The sequence below is a fragment of the Protopterus annectens genome, chromosome 17.part0 (genome assembly GCF_019279795.1).
Source record: "Protopterus annectens isolate FY-2018-M chromosome 17.part0, PAN1.0, whole genome shotgun sequence".
NCBI classification, from domain to species: domain Eukaryota; kingdom Metazoa; phylum Chordata; order Ceratodontiformes; family Protopteridae; genus Protopterus; species Protopterus annectens.
The window spans coordinates 126204847-126218637 of record NC_056751.1 but is presented as its reverse complement, the minus strand read 5'-3'; the positions used below and the strand labels follow the sequence as shown (position 1 = coordinate 126218637).

At 43.7% G+C, this 13791-nt stretch overlaps 1 protein-coding gene across 1 annotated transcript in view; it reads right to left on the bottom strand.

The window, feature by feature from the left end:
• The window catches only part of LOC122791800 (low-density lipoprotein receptor-related protein 2-like), a 1119352-nt gene that overhangs the window by 246834 nt on the left and 858727 nt on the right, over positions 1 to 13791 (bottom strand). The window lies entirely within an intron of this gene.

Genomic DNA, 13791 nt, shown 5'->3' with positions numbered 1-13791 from the left:
TCATCTTGGGCTTGTCCTGTTTCATCTTCAATAAAACCATTGGAAGAGGAAGAGGCGGAAAGGCATATCCCGAGAGGTTCCTCCAACTGAATGACAGGGCATCCACTTTCCAAGCTTCTCTGTGGAAAGTCCTGGTGCAAAAATTCTGTAGTTGATTGAGATGGGATGCAAAGAGGTCTATGTGAGGACATCCCCAGACTGCTGTTATCCTGAATATTTTGGTGTCCAGCATCCACTCGTGTGGATCCGAAAGGTTTCTGCTCAGACTGTCTGCCAGGAAGTTTTGTTTCCCTGGTAGAAACTGAGCTTGAAGATCCAGATAGCAAGCTAGAGCTGTGTTCCATAGATCCATGGCTAGTCTGCAAAGGGGGTAGGAATGAGATCCCCCTTGCTTGTTTATGTACCACATAACTGTGGTGTTGTCTGTCCGTATTAGCAGTTGTCCTGGTTGTAAAAGATTCCTGAAGGCCAATAGAGCTTTCTGAACAGCTAACATTTCCTTTAAATTGATATGCAGGTGCTTCTGATCCTTTGTCCAAAGGCCCTGCAAACAATTGACCTGAAAATGGGCTCCCCAAGCATAATCCGAGGCGTCCGTGGTTAGAATCTGAGTGGCAGGAGGCAGAAGGAAGGGTTTCCCTTTGTTTAGAGCACATGCCCTGGACCACCAAAGAAATTCCTTTTGAAGGCAAGGAAGGACGGAGATCAGTATGTCTAAACTGTGGCAATGCTGAGACCATACACTTTTTAGGTACCACTGTACTTTCCCTCATGTGTAGTCTTGCATATGGTATGAGAAGGATGCAGGAGGCCATGTAACCCAAAGCCTGCAGGAATTTCCTTGCAGATAGTTGAGTTATAGTTGCCAAGGTTCTGAAAGTTGAAGCCAGCTGTAATTGTTTTTTGGATGTCAGAAATGCCTGGATTGTGGTGTTTAGAAGTGCACCCAGAAAAGTTATCTGTTGTGATTGTGTCAAATTTGACTTTGTTTACAGAGAATCCCAGGAACTTGAGGAGGTTCTGTACAAATTCTAGATGCTGGAGTAAGACATCCTTGCTGTCTGCCTGAATTAGACAATCGTCCAGATAAGGGTAAATTTGAATTCCCTTGAGTCTGCAGTAAGCTACTACTGGAGCCAGGCATTTGGTGAAGACCCTGGGTGCAGTAGACAATCCAAAGGGCAGCGCAGAGAAATGAAAGTGCCTCGATCCGGCCTTGAACCAGAGGTATTTTCTACGATCCTGCCTGATGGGAATGTGTAAATATGCCTCCTTTAAATCCAAAGTTACCATCCATGCATCTTTGGACAGCATTGGAAGTAGCTGCTGTAGAGTAAGCATCTTGAATTTTGGAATCTGTAGAAAGGTGTTCAAGACAGACAGATCCAGAATGGGTCTCCATGAGTTTTGCTTCCTTGGGACTAGAAAGAGCCTAGAGTAAAAACCTTTTCCCATCTCTGAAAGACTAACCAGTTCTATGGCATTCATAGCCAAAACAGCTTCCACCTGGTTTAAGGCCTCCGTCCATTGATGTTTTGGAAGGTCTGGCCATCCGCTTGGCCTTGGCAAGGTATGAAAATGGAATTTGTAACCTCTTAAAACCACATCCAAAACCCACTTGTCTTGGGTTATTTGAGTCCAGTTTTGATAGAGAGTTTTCCTCAGAGAGGGGCTTCCAGGCAAGAAGTTCCTGTAGCCCAACAGAGGGAGTCATTGAGTTTGTTTCCTTTGAGATTGTGACCTGTCCTCACCTCCCCTAGGGGTGGAAGCAGTCCACTGTCTTGGTCTATAAGCAGCTTGTGTTTGAGGTCTCCCTCTGGAGCGTCTATATCTACCCCTCTGAGGCCTGTCTGAAGTGGGAAAGGACCAATTTTTTGAAGGCCAATTCCTGCTAAATCTAGGTGGCTGTACTTGTAAGAAATCTTTAATTGTTTGCATGGAGTTCGCCTTATCCTCCATCTTTTTAATCACCTCTTCAGCTTTTGATCCAAACAAAACATTATGCTGAACAGGAGCATCCAATAATTTAGCCTTTACTTGTTCAGGTAAATTTTGTTCCTTTAGCCATGCATGCCTTCTAATGACTGTGCCGGAGGCCGCAGCCCTACAAGAAGCCTCCAAGGCATCAAATCTACAGTGTAAACCATGCTTCCCAACCTGTTCAGTGGCATGCAATAAGTCATGTAATTCCTTATCTGCACAGACAGAAATGGAAGTAAGCTTTTGTTTCAAGACAGACAAGAGAAATTGCTGGTATTTAAGCATATGAAACTGACCGTTTAAAGCCCTAATGGACAAAGCAGCAGAGGTGTACACCTTTTTGCCCCATCTTTCAAAGGATCAAGAATCCTTTTCAGTAGGAATGGGATTTTTGGCAGAAGCGGCCTTAACTCCCTTAGGACCCTGAGAAATGGTTTCAGGGTCAGCAGAAGGGTTCTTGTATAAAAACTGATGGGAATCAGGAACCCTGTAATATCTATCAGGTTTAACAGGAGCAGGAGGAAAAGAGTCAGGGGTTAAAGTTAGCCTCCGAAAAGGCATCATCCACAATATCCAAAACAGGAGGAATAGCCAAGGGTCTAGGTTAGGGAAGAAGAAAATCCCTCAGTCTTTTCTTGGATTCCGAATACTCCTGTCCTTCCCAGTGGAAATGTTCCCTCATTTCATGCAAAGTTTCCCCAAAAGAGAAATCCTCAGGGGGAGAAGCTGAAGGAATGGATTCTTCAGCATCAGAATCCTCATAAGGAGGGAAAGAATATTCCTGATCAGAAGAAACCGAGGAAACAGAAGCCTGATCAGAGGAATCATAATAAACATCCTGCCTTGGCCTTTTGTCTGGAAGGGGATGTGAACCCCGAATCAGAGTAAGTAAATCCTCCGCCATCTTGAGTAACTGTTTCTGTGACTTGGGAGCCGGTTCAGAAGAGGCCTGTGTTGAAGTCTTTGATTTAGAAGGAGTATTTGTCTTTGCCTTTACTAGTAGCAGAGTAGGCCTGAAAACCCCTTCGGAAGCCGGTACCTGCACAGCAGCTCCGGACCCATCCGAAGGAGCATTGTCCGAAGGTCCTGCAACAGAAATATTTAAAGGCCTGGTTGGCTCCTCATGAGTCAGTTTCGGCCGTCTGTTCTGAAATGTCAGACGACAGGGGCTGCAAAAGCACCTCACCGACGGTCGAACCTGAAGCTGGCTCGGCCTATGCGCTATCAGATTTGGACCTCGAAGGCCTGTCTTTATCCTTGCGACGTTTGTGAATTCCGGTAGCTGGGACCGTATCAGATGACATTTTGTAGTTTAAGCGCCTACCGAAGTAATGAAAAGCAAAATCGTACCTTTGCTTAATTATACGTTGATTGAATCTAGCACAAAACCGACAACTAGCTATGTTGTAGTCAGGGCCTAAGCAAGGAATACAGTAAGAATGAAAATCCTTATGAGGTAATTTGCTTCCCACATGAAATACAATTATTAACTTTTTCTGACATCGGAGTGGAGCAAGAAAAAAGTTTCCCCAACGGGGTACTTAGCTTTGAGTGGAGAAGAAAGTCTTCGGACCGAAGTATATCAGAGAAATTAGTCAGGAGTCAGCCGACCGGCACTTATGAACTATCACCGAACGGCAAGAAAGACTGGAGAAGATGGCGTCGGCTGTGAGCCGACGCCGGACCCAAACTTTGGGATTCTGGCCAACCGAGGGCTGCCTGCCGGCAGGGGAGAACCCTACAGTCATGACTGCAACAGTGAAACATGATGATCATATCCTTCCAGCAGGTTTTGTTTATTGTGATAAGGTTTAGATCCCTGGAGTGTGCGGCTCTGAGGGATAGGTATTTAAGTGCAACATGTCCAAAGACTCTGGGTTTGACATGGCCTTGTATGTTAAGCAGAGATCACCTCAGAGTAGACAATACAGGACAGAGTATAGCTGGAGCTTAAGGCAGTCAGCATAGGGCGTCTGCTTTAGGCCTGTGATTCTTTTAGTGAGGTATTTCTGCAGCCTTTCCAGTTGTTGCAGATGTCTTGAGAGGTACATACCAATTGGGGCGCTGTATTCTATAATGGGTCTAATGATGGATTAGTACAGTCGGACAATTACCTTTTTTCTGGATGAAAAGCCCTTAGTGATGAGGTGTGCCACAATGTGGTTATTGAAGGCGAGACCACTGTCCACCTGTGTCCCCAAGTCTCTTATCACACTTTGTGTTTAGTGTACTGCCACCTGTGTGGTAATTCATGGGTACATGTTTTTTCCTAAAGGGGATAACTACACATTTCTTGGCATTAAGCTTGAGCCCATGGCTCTGGCACCAAGCATGTTTCTGTAAGGCCCTTTTGTAGAGTATCCACATCATTTGGGGATTCAGTAATGGCTCCCAGTTTGCAGTCATCTGCGAACTTTGTTAGCCAGAGTCCCTTAGTGTTGGCCTGTACTTCAGAGAAGTATATGCCAAACAAGAGCAGCCACAGGACTGAACCCAGAGGTACTCCCACTTGGCACTTCTCTGGAGCTGGATTTGGAGTCTGCTACTTTTACAATGTGGGTTCTGTCAGTAAGCCAGTTGGCAACCCATAGAGTATTTAGCTTGTGTCTGTAGAGTTGAGGTGTATAAATTCAAAGGGAGGAAAATCCATTCCACTTCTATACACAACAAAAAGACAGTCAGAACTGAGTAGCACACAGACCCACTGTTGAAGAAAAATGAGGTACTGCAGTGTCTTAACCCCAAAACCCGAAGGTGAAACAGAAGAAAACTGAAGGAAAAACTGAGTAAAGAGTTGTTTCAAGCCATAGATAAGGAAGGAGTACTTACCAGAAAAGTACAGTTTTGTACCTACCATAAATGTAGATGTTCGAAGATCCACATTGCTGCAGTCATAACCTGTGGGTAGTCCGCTGTCCTCGGTCGGCCCGAATACCAAAGTGTTAGGCTGGCGTCGGTCATGGTCGCTCAGATCCGACGTCAGTACGCCGTGGTACTAAAGCGCATGACCGACGCCATATCCTCAGTCTTTCTTGCCCCAGATGTCAGAAGGCCTTAAAAGGAAAGGCCATAGCCAAAAACAGAAAAATACCCAATCACCAAAATAGCAACAATAGATACACCACAAACCACACAGCCACCCCAAACTACAGAGGGGAAGGAGGGAGGGTAAATTGGACTGCAGCAATGCGGATCTTCGAACATCTACATTTATGGTAGGTACAAAACTGTACTATGTTCTTCATCTCACATTGCTGCAGTCATAACCTGTGGGTAGAATCCCAAAGCAAAGGTAAAGGGAGGTTGGTAAAATCAGATAGCATTAGGAGCTGCTAACATGCCCTGTAAAACTGCAGTGGCAAACCCAGCCCTAGATTTGGAATAAAGAGGAAGATGGTAATGTTTAGAAAGTGTGCACTGAACTCCAGGTAGCTGCCTCCAAAATATCCTTAGTAGCTACTCCCCTTAAAAAAGCAGTAGAAGTGGCAGTAGCCCTAGTGGAATGAGGTCTGATTCCAGCCAGAACCTCCTTACCATGATGAGAACAAAAAGCAATGCAATGGCCAATCCACTTAGAAATAGTTTGTTTTGAAACAGGTTTTCCTTGAGATCCCAAGGCAAAAGAAATGAATAACTGTTGGGACTGTCTGAACCCTTTAGTTCTGCTCAAATAATAACGTAACTGCCTGTGAATGTCCAAAGAATGCAAAATTTTCTCCCCCTTATTTTGGGGATCAGCATAAAATGTAGGCAGATGAATAGCCACATTAGAAACAACTTTAGGCATAAAAGTAGGATTAGTACGTAGTGAGACCCTATCCTTATGAAATATCAGGAAGGGTTCAACTGCCATTAGAGCCTGTAATTCAGATACCCTTCTAGCAGACGTAATGGCCAACAAAAAAGCAGTCTTCCAAGACAAAAACTTCAACTCTGAAGTAGCTGCAGGTTCAAAAGGAGGTAAAGTGAGCTTTTCCAACACAAAATTGAGATCCCAGGAAGGAGTAGGCGCTCATTGGGGGTCTTATGTTCTTTGCCCCTCTAAGAAATTGCTTGAACAAAGGGTGAGAGAATAATGGTGGGTCACAGTCATAGTGAGCAGAAATGGCTGCAGCATGAACTTTTACAGAGGAGAAAGACAAACCCTTGTCTAATAATTCTGTAAGATACTGAAGTGAAACACTCAAATTAGGCACTGAAACATCAAAGCTCCTTGTTTTGCTCCAAAGAAAAAATCTCCTCCATTTATCAGCATAAACTTTCCTTGTACTAGGCCGTCTGGCCTCCAAAATGACATTCAAAACTTGAGGAAGCTGCGACCCCCCAGGGTCTAAAACAGAATACGCCAGGCTGTCAGATGCAGGGACTGAATCCTGACATTGCGGAAATGATTGCTTGCCTGGGACAAAAGGTGTGGAATTGAAGGCAAAGGCCAAGGAGGCTCCCATACTAAAGTCCTCAGCAGAGGGTACCAGTGCTGCCGTGGCCAATCTGGAGCTATCAGAATCATGCAAGGCTTGTCCTGCCTGACCTTTAGGAGCACCTTGGGAAGGAGAGGCAGAGGAGGAAAGGCATAAACGTGAAGGTTGTTCCAACTGAATGATAGAGCATCCACTTTCCAAGCTTTTGGGTGAAACAGCTTTGTGCAAAACTTTGGCAGTTGGTAATTCAGTGGAGAAGCGAACAGATCTATGTCTGGAGTCCCCCACGCCACCGTCAACTGTTGAAAAACATGAGTATCCAATTTCCACTCGTGGGGATCCACCATCTGTCTGCTCAAAACATCTGCTAAGGAGTTCTGTGCTCCTGGCAGAAACCTTGCCTGAAGGGTGAGGTGCAAACTGAGAGCAGTCTCCCACAAAATCATAGCTTGTCTGCAAAGAGGGTAGAATGGGTACCCCCTGCTTGTTGATGTACCACATGACTGTTGTGTTGTCTGTCTGAATCAACACTTGTCCTGGGTGAAGTAGATCCTTGAAAGCCATCAATGCAAATTGGACTGCTAACATCTCCTTCATGTTGATATGCAAATGTTGTAGTCTGGCAGGCCACGTGTCTTGAACCCATTTTCCATTGAAGTGTGCTCCCCAAGCCATGTCTGAGGCATCTGTCGTTAAGATCTGACTCGCCTCTGGTCGGGTCACAGAGTCCCTTGTTTAGTTGACATTCCTGAGCCCACCACAAAAATTCCCTTTGGATGCAAGGTATCATCTGAATGACAGTGTCCAAATCGTGGCAGTGTTGAGTCCATACGCTTTTGAGATACCATTGTAGCTTCCTCATATGCAGTTTGGCATTGGGAAGCACCAGAATACAAGATGCCATGAACCCCAAGGCTTGAAGGACTGTCCTTGCAGTCAGCCTGGACCGTAGAGACATTTGTTGGAAGTAAAGGGTAAGATTTCTTTGTTTGTCTGGGGTCAAAAATGCCATCTGAGAGGCTGTATTCAGTCTCACACCCAGAAAGCACATGTCCTGAGAGGGTACTAGACTGGACTTTGTTTCATTCACAGAATACCCTAGGCACCTTAACACTGCCATAACATACTGTAGATGGTGAAGTAACGACTGTCTTGAGCCAGAATCAGGCAATCGTCCAAATAAGGGTAAATTTGTATTCCCCTTAACCTTAAGAAGGCTATCACCGGTGCCAGGACCTTTGTGAACACCCTGGGCGCAGTAGATAAGCCAAAGGGCAATGCAGAGAACTGATAATGTAAAGTCCCAGCCCGAAAACGCAGGAACCTCCTGCAGCTGGGCCTGATAGGAATGTGAAGATAAGCCTTTTTGAGATCCAGAGTTACCATCCAGTGATCTTTGCCTTGCAAAGTTAACATCTTGAATTTTGGAATGTCCAGGTATGTGTTGAGAATAGACAAATCCAGAATTGCCCTCCAAGTGTTTCCTTTCTTTGGTACAAGAAACAGGAGAGAATAAAATCCTAGGCCTACTTCTGACGGAGGGACCTCCTGGATAGCCCCCATTTTTAGAAGTAAAGCAATCTGTTTGTGAGCCTCCACCTTTTGCTGAGAAGGAACGTCTGGCATGCCTTTGAAAGGAGGCAAGGTGTGAAAATAAAACTTGTAGCCTCGATCTATAATGTCCAACACCCATTTGTCCTGAGTGACTAAAAGCCAATTTTGCCTGAAAAGTGCCAACTTTCCTCCCAGAGGAGCTGCCAGACAGGAGGGATCTGGCAGCTGGAGATACAGGTCATTGGGTCTGTTTACGAAAGGCTGGCCCTGCCCTCACCTGAAGATCGTGCAGGGGAACTCCACGTCCTAGGCCTGAAAGAACCTTGAGCATGAGCTCTGCCCCTACCACGTCTAGATCTGCCCCTAGACTGTAAATCAGAAGGATAAGCCCATCCCTTAGTAGGCCAATTTCTGCTGAACTTAGGGGGCTGCACCTGTAAAAAATCCTTAACTGTTTGCATAGACTTAGCTTTGTCTTCCATTTTCTTCAAAACTGACTCCACAGGAGAACCAAACAGAACTTCAGACTGAAGGGGAGCATCCAAAATTCGAGCTTTAACATGCTCTGACAAGTTCTGATCCTTAAGCCAGGCGTGCCTACGAATAACTGATCCAGTGGCAGCCACCCTGGAAGAGGCCTGAAGAGCATCAAAACCACACTGCAAAGAATGCTTACCCAACCTGATCAGAGGCATGAACTAAATCCTGCAATTCCTTACACTCAATGCCCTCTGCCAAAGCATCTACCTTAGATTTCAACTGACTTAGGAGAAAATTCTGGTACTTCAGCATATGAAACTGGCAATTCAAAGCCCTCATTGCTAGAGTGGAAGAGGTATACACTTTTTTACCCCACCTATCCAAAGCTCTAGAATCTTTATCCATAGGAACTGGATTCTTTACAACAGAAGCCCTGACACCCTTAGGTCCCTGGCTAATAGTTTCCGGGTCAGCTCTCGGGCTCTTATACAAATATTTATGAGCCTCAGGCACTCTAATACCTGTCTGGCTTGACCGGGGCAGGAGGCAAAGAATCAGGATTAAGGGAAGCTTCAGAGAAAACATCCTGAACAACATCCAAAACAGGGGGTATAGCCAAGGGCCTATGCTGTGGTAAAAACAAAAATTCCCTAAGTCTCTTTCTGGAATCTGAGAAATCCTGACCTTCCCACTTAAAATGCTCTCTCATGGAATGCAGGGTTTCAGAAAAAGAAAAATCCTCTGGGGGGGAAGCAGAAGGACTAGAATCCTCTGCATCTGAATCAGAATAAGGAGGAAAATCCTGAATGTCTTCAGCTGAAGACTCTGAGTAATCTGAGGAATGCTCCAATCCTTCCACCTCGGGCTCCACCATAGGCCTCTTATCTGGAGGGGGCAAAGGACCCCTGATTAAGGTAATTAAATCTTCTGCCATTTTCAGCATATGCTTTTTAGGTACAGAACCTGCAGAACTAGGGCAGACGCCAGAGGAAGACAAACCAGGCCTGACCTTGGAAGGTACCTTAGAGACAGAAGTAGAAGGCCTAACCACCTTATGCAAAGAAGGGACTACAGAGACCTGAGAGGCCCCCTCAGCTTGACCAGACTCCTGAGAGGCCACATCCTGCAAAACTAAAGGCTCCCCCTGAGACTCAGCTGAAACCTCGGCTGGATCCACAGATTCTACCGTAGTTTCTAAAGAACCGGCGTACGTAACGGACGACTCATCCTGCTTGGACTTTAACGATTTTTCCTTACGCTTCTTAGCGGTAGCGGGCGTTGGAGGATCCGATGGCATATTGTAATTATACCGCTTACCGAAGACAAGCCTAGCACAATCTAACCTGCGTTTAATGGTGCGCTTATTAAATCTAGCACAAAAGCGACACCAGACTACGTCGTGCTCAGGCCCCAAGCAAGGAATACAAAGAGAGTGGTAATCCCTATGAGGTATCTGTTTCCCACAAGAAATACAATTATTCACTTTTTCTGACATCCGGATTTAACTGAGGCAAGAAAAGACAAAAATATTCCCCAACGGGGTACTTAGCCCAACTTGGTCTTCAGTCTGAAAATCAGAATACGAAAATTTCAGGACGCCGAATGGCACTTGCAAAACGCTGCTTCTGCTTCGGACCATGCGGCAAGAAAGACTGAGGATATGGCATCGGTCATGCGCTTTAGTACCACGGCATACTGACGTCAGATCTGAGCGAACATGACCGACACCAGCCTAACACTTTGGTATTCGGGCCGACTGAGGACAGCGGACTACCCACAGGTTATGACTGCAGCAATGTGAGATGAAGAACATCAGTGGTTCAATCAAATTCTCGGCTGTAGACACCGTTAAGAATCAACTGAAATAAGGAGCTGGGTGCAGCGGCAAGAAAAAGTACATTCACACATGGGCCTACACAATTGCCAAAAGTAATCTTTTCTAAGGACAGTTGCATCACAATAGTGACTGTGGTGGGTGTCGCAGTGAAGATCATAAGCACATGAAATGAGCATTGTGCAAGTGTGTCAAGTATCATTTTGGAACTTTAGAAGTAGAAAACTAGTAAGGCTTAGACTGCATCTTCTGGCATAACTTAATTTTTTAGAATGATTCAGGCACAGGGGTCAGAGAATTCTGATCATAAAAGGGTTGCCCACAATGGTGAAGAAAGAATGACAAAGGTTTATGGTAAAAGCAATGGTATCCAATTAAGTGGCACCTGGACAGTCAGCGCTAGTAAGATACAATCAATGCCAGATAGTGACACTAGGCTACAGCTTTGACAAATTGAAACAGCTCTTAAAATTTAAATTTTAATGTTTTGTTAATTCTCACTCATGTTAAAACTTATTTCAGGGCTTGGAAGTTTGTGTATGCACTGCTGGGTAAAAGTGCACATTTCTAATAAAAATGTATGATAACACAGATGGTCAGTTTTCAAAATAACTGAACAATTTAAATCCACCCCCCCCCCCATACAGAATTTGCATAGACTTGCTGTTTTGGAGCTGAAATAGAGGCTGGATGGGTTGAGCTGGACTGGATAAAATAAAGCGATTTTTTCCATTGGTTAAAGTTTCTTTGGATAAATCAAGGAAGAGTCATTTGTGGACAGACATGGATATAAGCAGAGTTTTATTTTTAAACAAATATTAATGCACTGTGCTGTCTGTGTGATTGTGGTCCTGTGGCTGCTGCTAGCAAGCTGCAGTCTGTAGGATGGTGATACAGCAGAGTATTTCAGAATATTTGCATGGGTCTGGTAGAATATAAATGTATGACATGAGATGAAATACATTTTTGTGATCATGATGTAATCATTCACTTAGATTCAGACATCTGGTGTACATGTCAATAAAGTGGCTTTAATCTGCAAGTTGTGTGTGTGCACTCATGTAGGGGGTATTGCAGCAGACAGTGTAAGCATCAGTCAGAAGTGAGCCGAATTTTACTGTAGCCACTTCATTTTCTTCACTCTTGACCATGGCTATCTGATATATACCCTCCAAGCTGCTGTGTTTGCTGGTACATTGCATGCTGCGTTGACAGATTACACTACATGCATCTAACTTCCTTTCTCAATTACTGTAGCTATTCATTCACTATTCTCAAACATCTGAGATACATAGTCAATATCCTGTACTTAATGGGCATGCATGTGCCATTGCGTGCAGGGGTTGAAAATTAATGCAGGTATCCACTGTTTTTGCTTAAACAGCCATTGCTGGCCATGAAGAACATTCGTGTATTTATGTGAACAATGTTATACATCACTGCTACTATTGAGCATTCATGTAAAAAAACTTGAAATATTACTGTAGATATTCTCAACATTGAAATATACACAGTTAAAATTACCACAGTTGCTGGGAGCACGGGCCATTTGTCAAGGAGCCTTACCCTGCCATCAAGATCAAGCTAAACCGGCTTTACAAAACTAGAAGGTGTTTGTGCAAAGTTGCTGTAATTTACTGTGTCCATTTTTAATCAGACAGCCGAGGTACGCATAATCAAAATTGCTGTGAATAATGGGCACACAGCCCATTTGTGGATAAAACTAATCAAACAGCAAGGATAAATCAGTCCCTGATCTGGCTTGACAGAAGCACAGTCCTACATTTGCTGAAAACAGTGCAAATTAATCATTGTTCTTGTTTGTGCATGTATGGCTGTGTGTTAGAAGCTGCATCTAGATCTAACAAGCTAACCATAGTCTGTCACTTTCTATCACTGTCAAACATAAGCAATGTGCACAATGTGTATGCATCCTGTGTTGGCTGAGGAGGATTTGAGAAAGATATTGGCACATAGTGGCGAGAGACTTATTGCATTACTTGGCTCTTTAGTAAATTTATTTGCCAAGATTTCTGTCGGACGTCTGCATGCTTCTGTTTCATCCAGGTGTATCAACTCCAACACCTTTAAGACAGGATAGGTCACAACTGGCTTTCATCTGCTTGTAGACAAGCCTGCAGAATGCGAGTGCATGTACATGTGACAGACCTTGCTTAGCAGTGCCTGGGCTACAGAACCATCATTTTATCTGTAGATGGATATGTAAATATATTCTATCAATAAAAGTAATGTCAGATAGGTTTCAAAAATAATACACTAGATAAATCTAAACCCTTATCTTCAGAGGGCCAGATCCTTGATTACATAAGAGAATTTTTACAGGTTTAGTGCGGGTGTGTGGTTGGGAGGGGCAATCCTCAACTACTACTCTGAACTTCACCTAGCTTGAAACTGTCCCTCCTCAGATATGTGCACACAAGATCACTAAAGCTTGAGTGGGGACCAAGGATAGTTTTTTTTTAACTTTCCTCAAAACTGAGGTGGTGTGCAAAATTCACTATAGCTTTTGTAAAGGACAGTATGTGATCTAGGAGCAACACAGATTACATTACTGTGATCACCGTTTCCTCTTTCCTTGTAAGCATTAGGTGTGTATACAGATGTGCATCCTTTGGGGATAGGGGTAAGGAAGCATGATGCTTATGCATGTCTGACTAGTTGAAGTGCATTACACTGGACATTTGTTCATTTGTTTTTGTCCCCATGCTTCAGAAGGGTGTACAGAATGTGCTTGTTTGGGTGGAGATGAGAAAGAATGCATATGGCTATGTCAGCAACCTGCAAATAGTACTGGTGTTTGCTTTTTCACTTTAATATCCATCCAACACCAGAGAGGTACATAGAAAGTGACTAAGGGAATGGTTATATTTAAGCATGTGTCTTCTCACTTTAATGCAAACTAGTTTTTAAAATTTGAAGACAAGCTTTGATCATAATGCATTTCTTCCTTTAAATAAAAAAAAAAACAGACTAGTATGTAAACTGCAATGATGAAATGTAATGAAATCCTAGTATGTAAACTGCAATGATGAAATGTAATGAAATCCAACTTAATGAAAAAAACAAAGTGATACTCACCAAGGGGCAATACTAATGCGCAAAATCCAGATAATTGGTGTCAGAGGAAATGAACATGTACTAACAATTTTTGCAGTTTCCACCAGTGGCTTAAAAGGAGAGCTCAAATGAGCCAATCACTTTCAAGTAATAAAAACAGCAAGTGACAAGCTGCACTCTACCGCTAAAATGCGGAGCAAAACCATAAGCATATTAAGAAAAATGGACAGAACACTACAAATTTTGCAGACTTCCTGTTGCAGTTGAGAAAATGTCAGTCTTATGTCCACAACAGGAAATTTTTCAGACAAAACCATCTCCAGCAAGAACCGAAGTAATTTGTCACAATGTTTCCTTGCACCTTTACACCAGGGAGGCAAGAGATGAACTTACCACATTGGGTATAATATATTCAATTTTCCTTAACTTAAAGGATTCAAACTA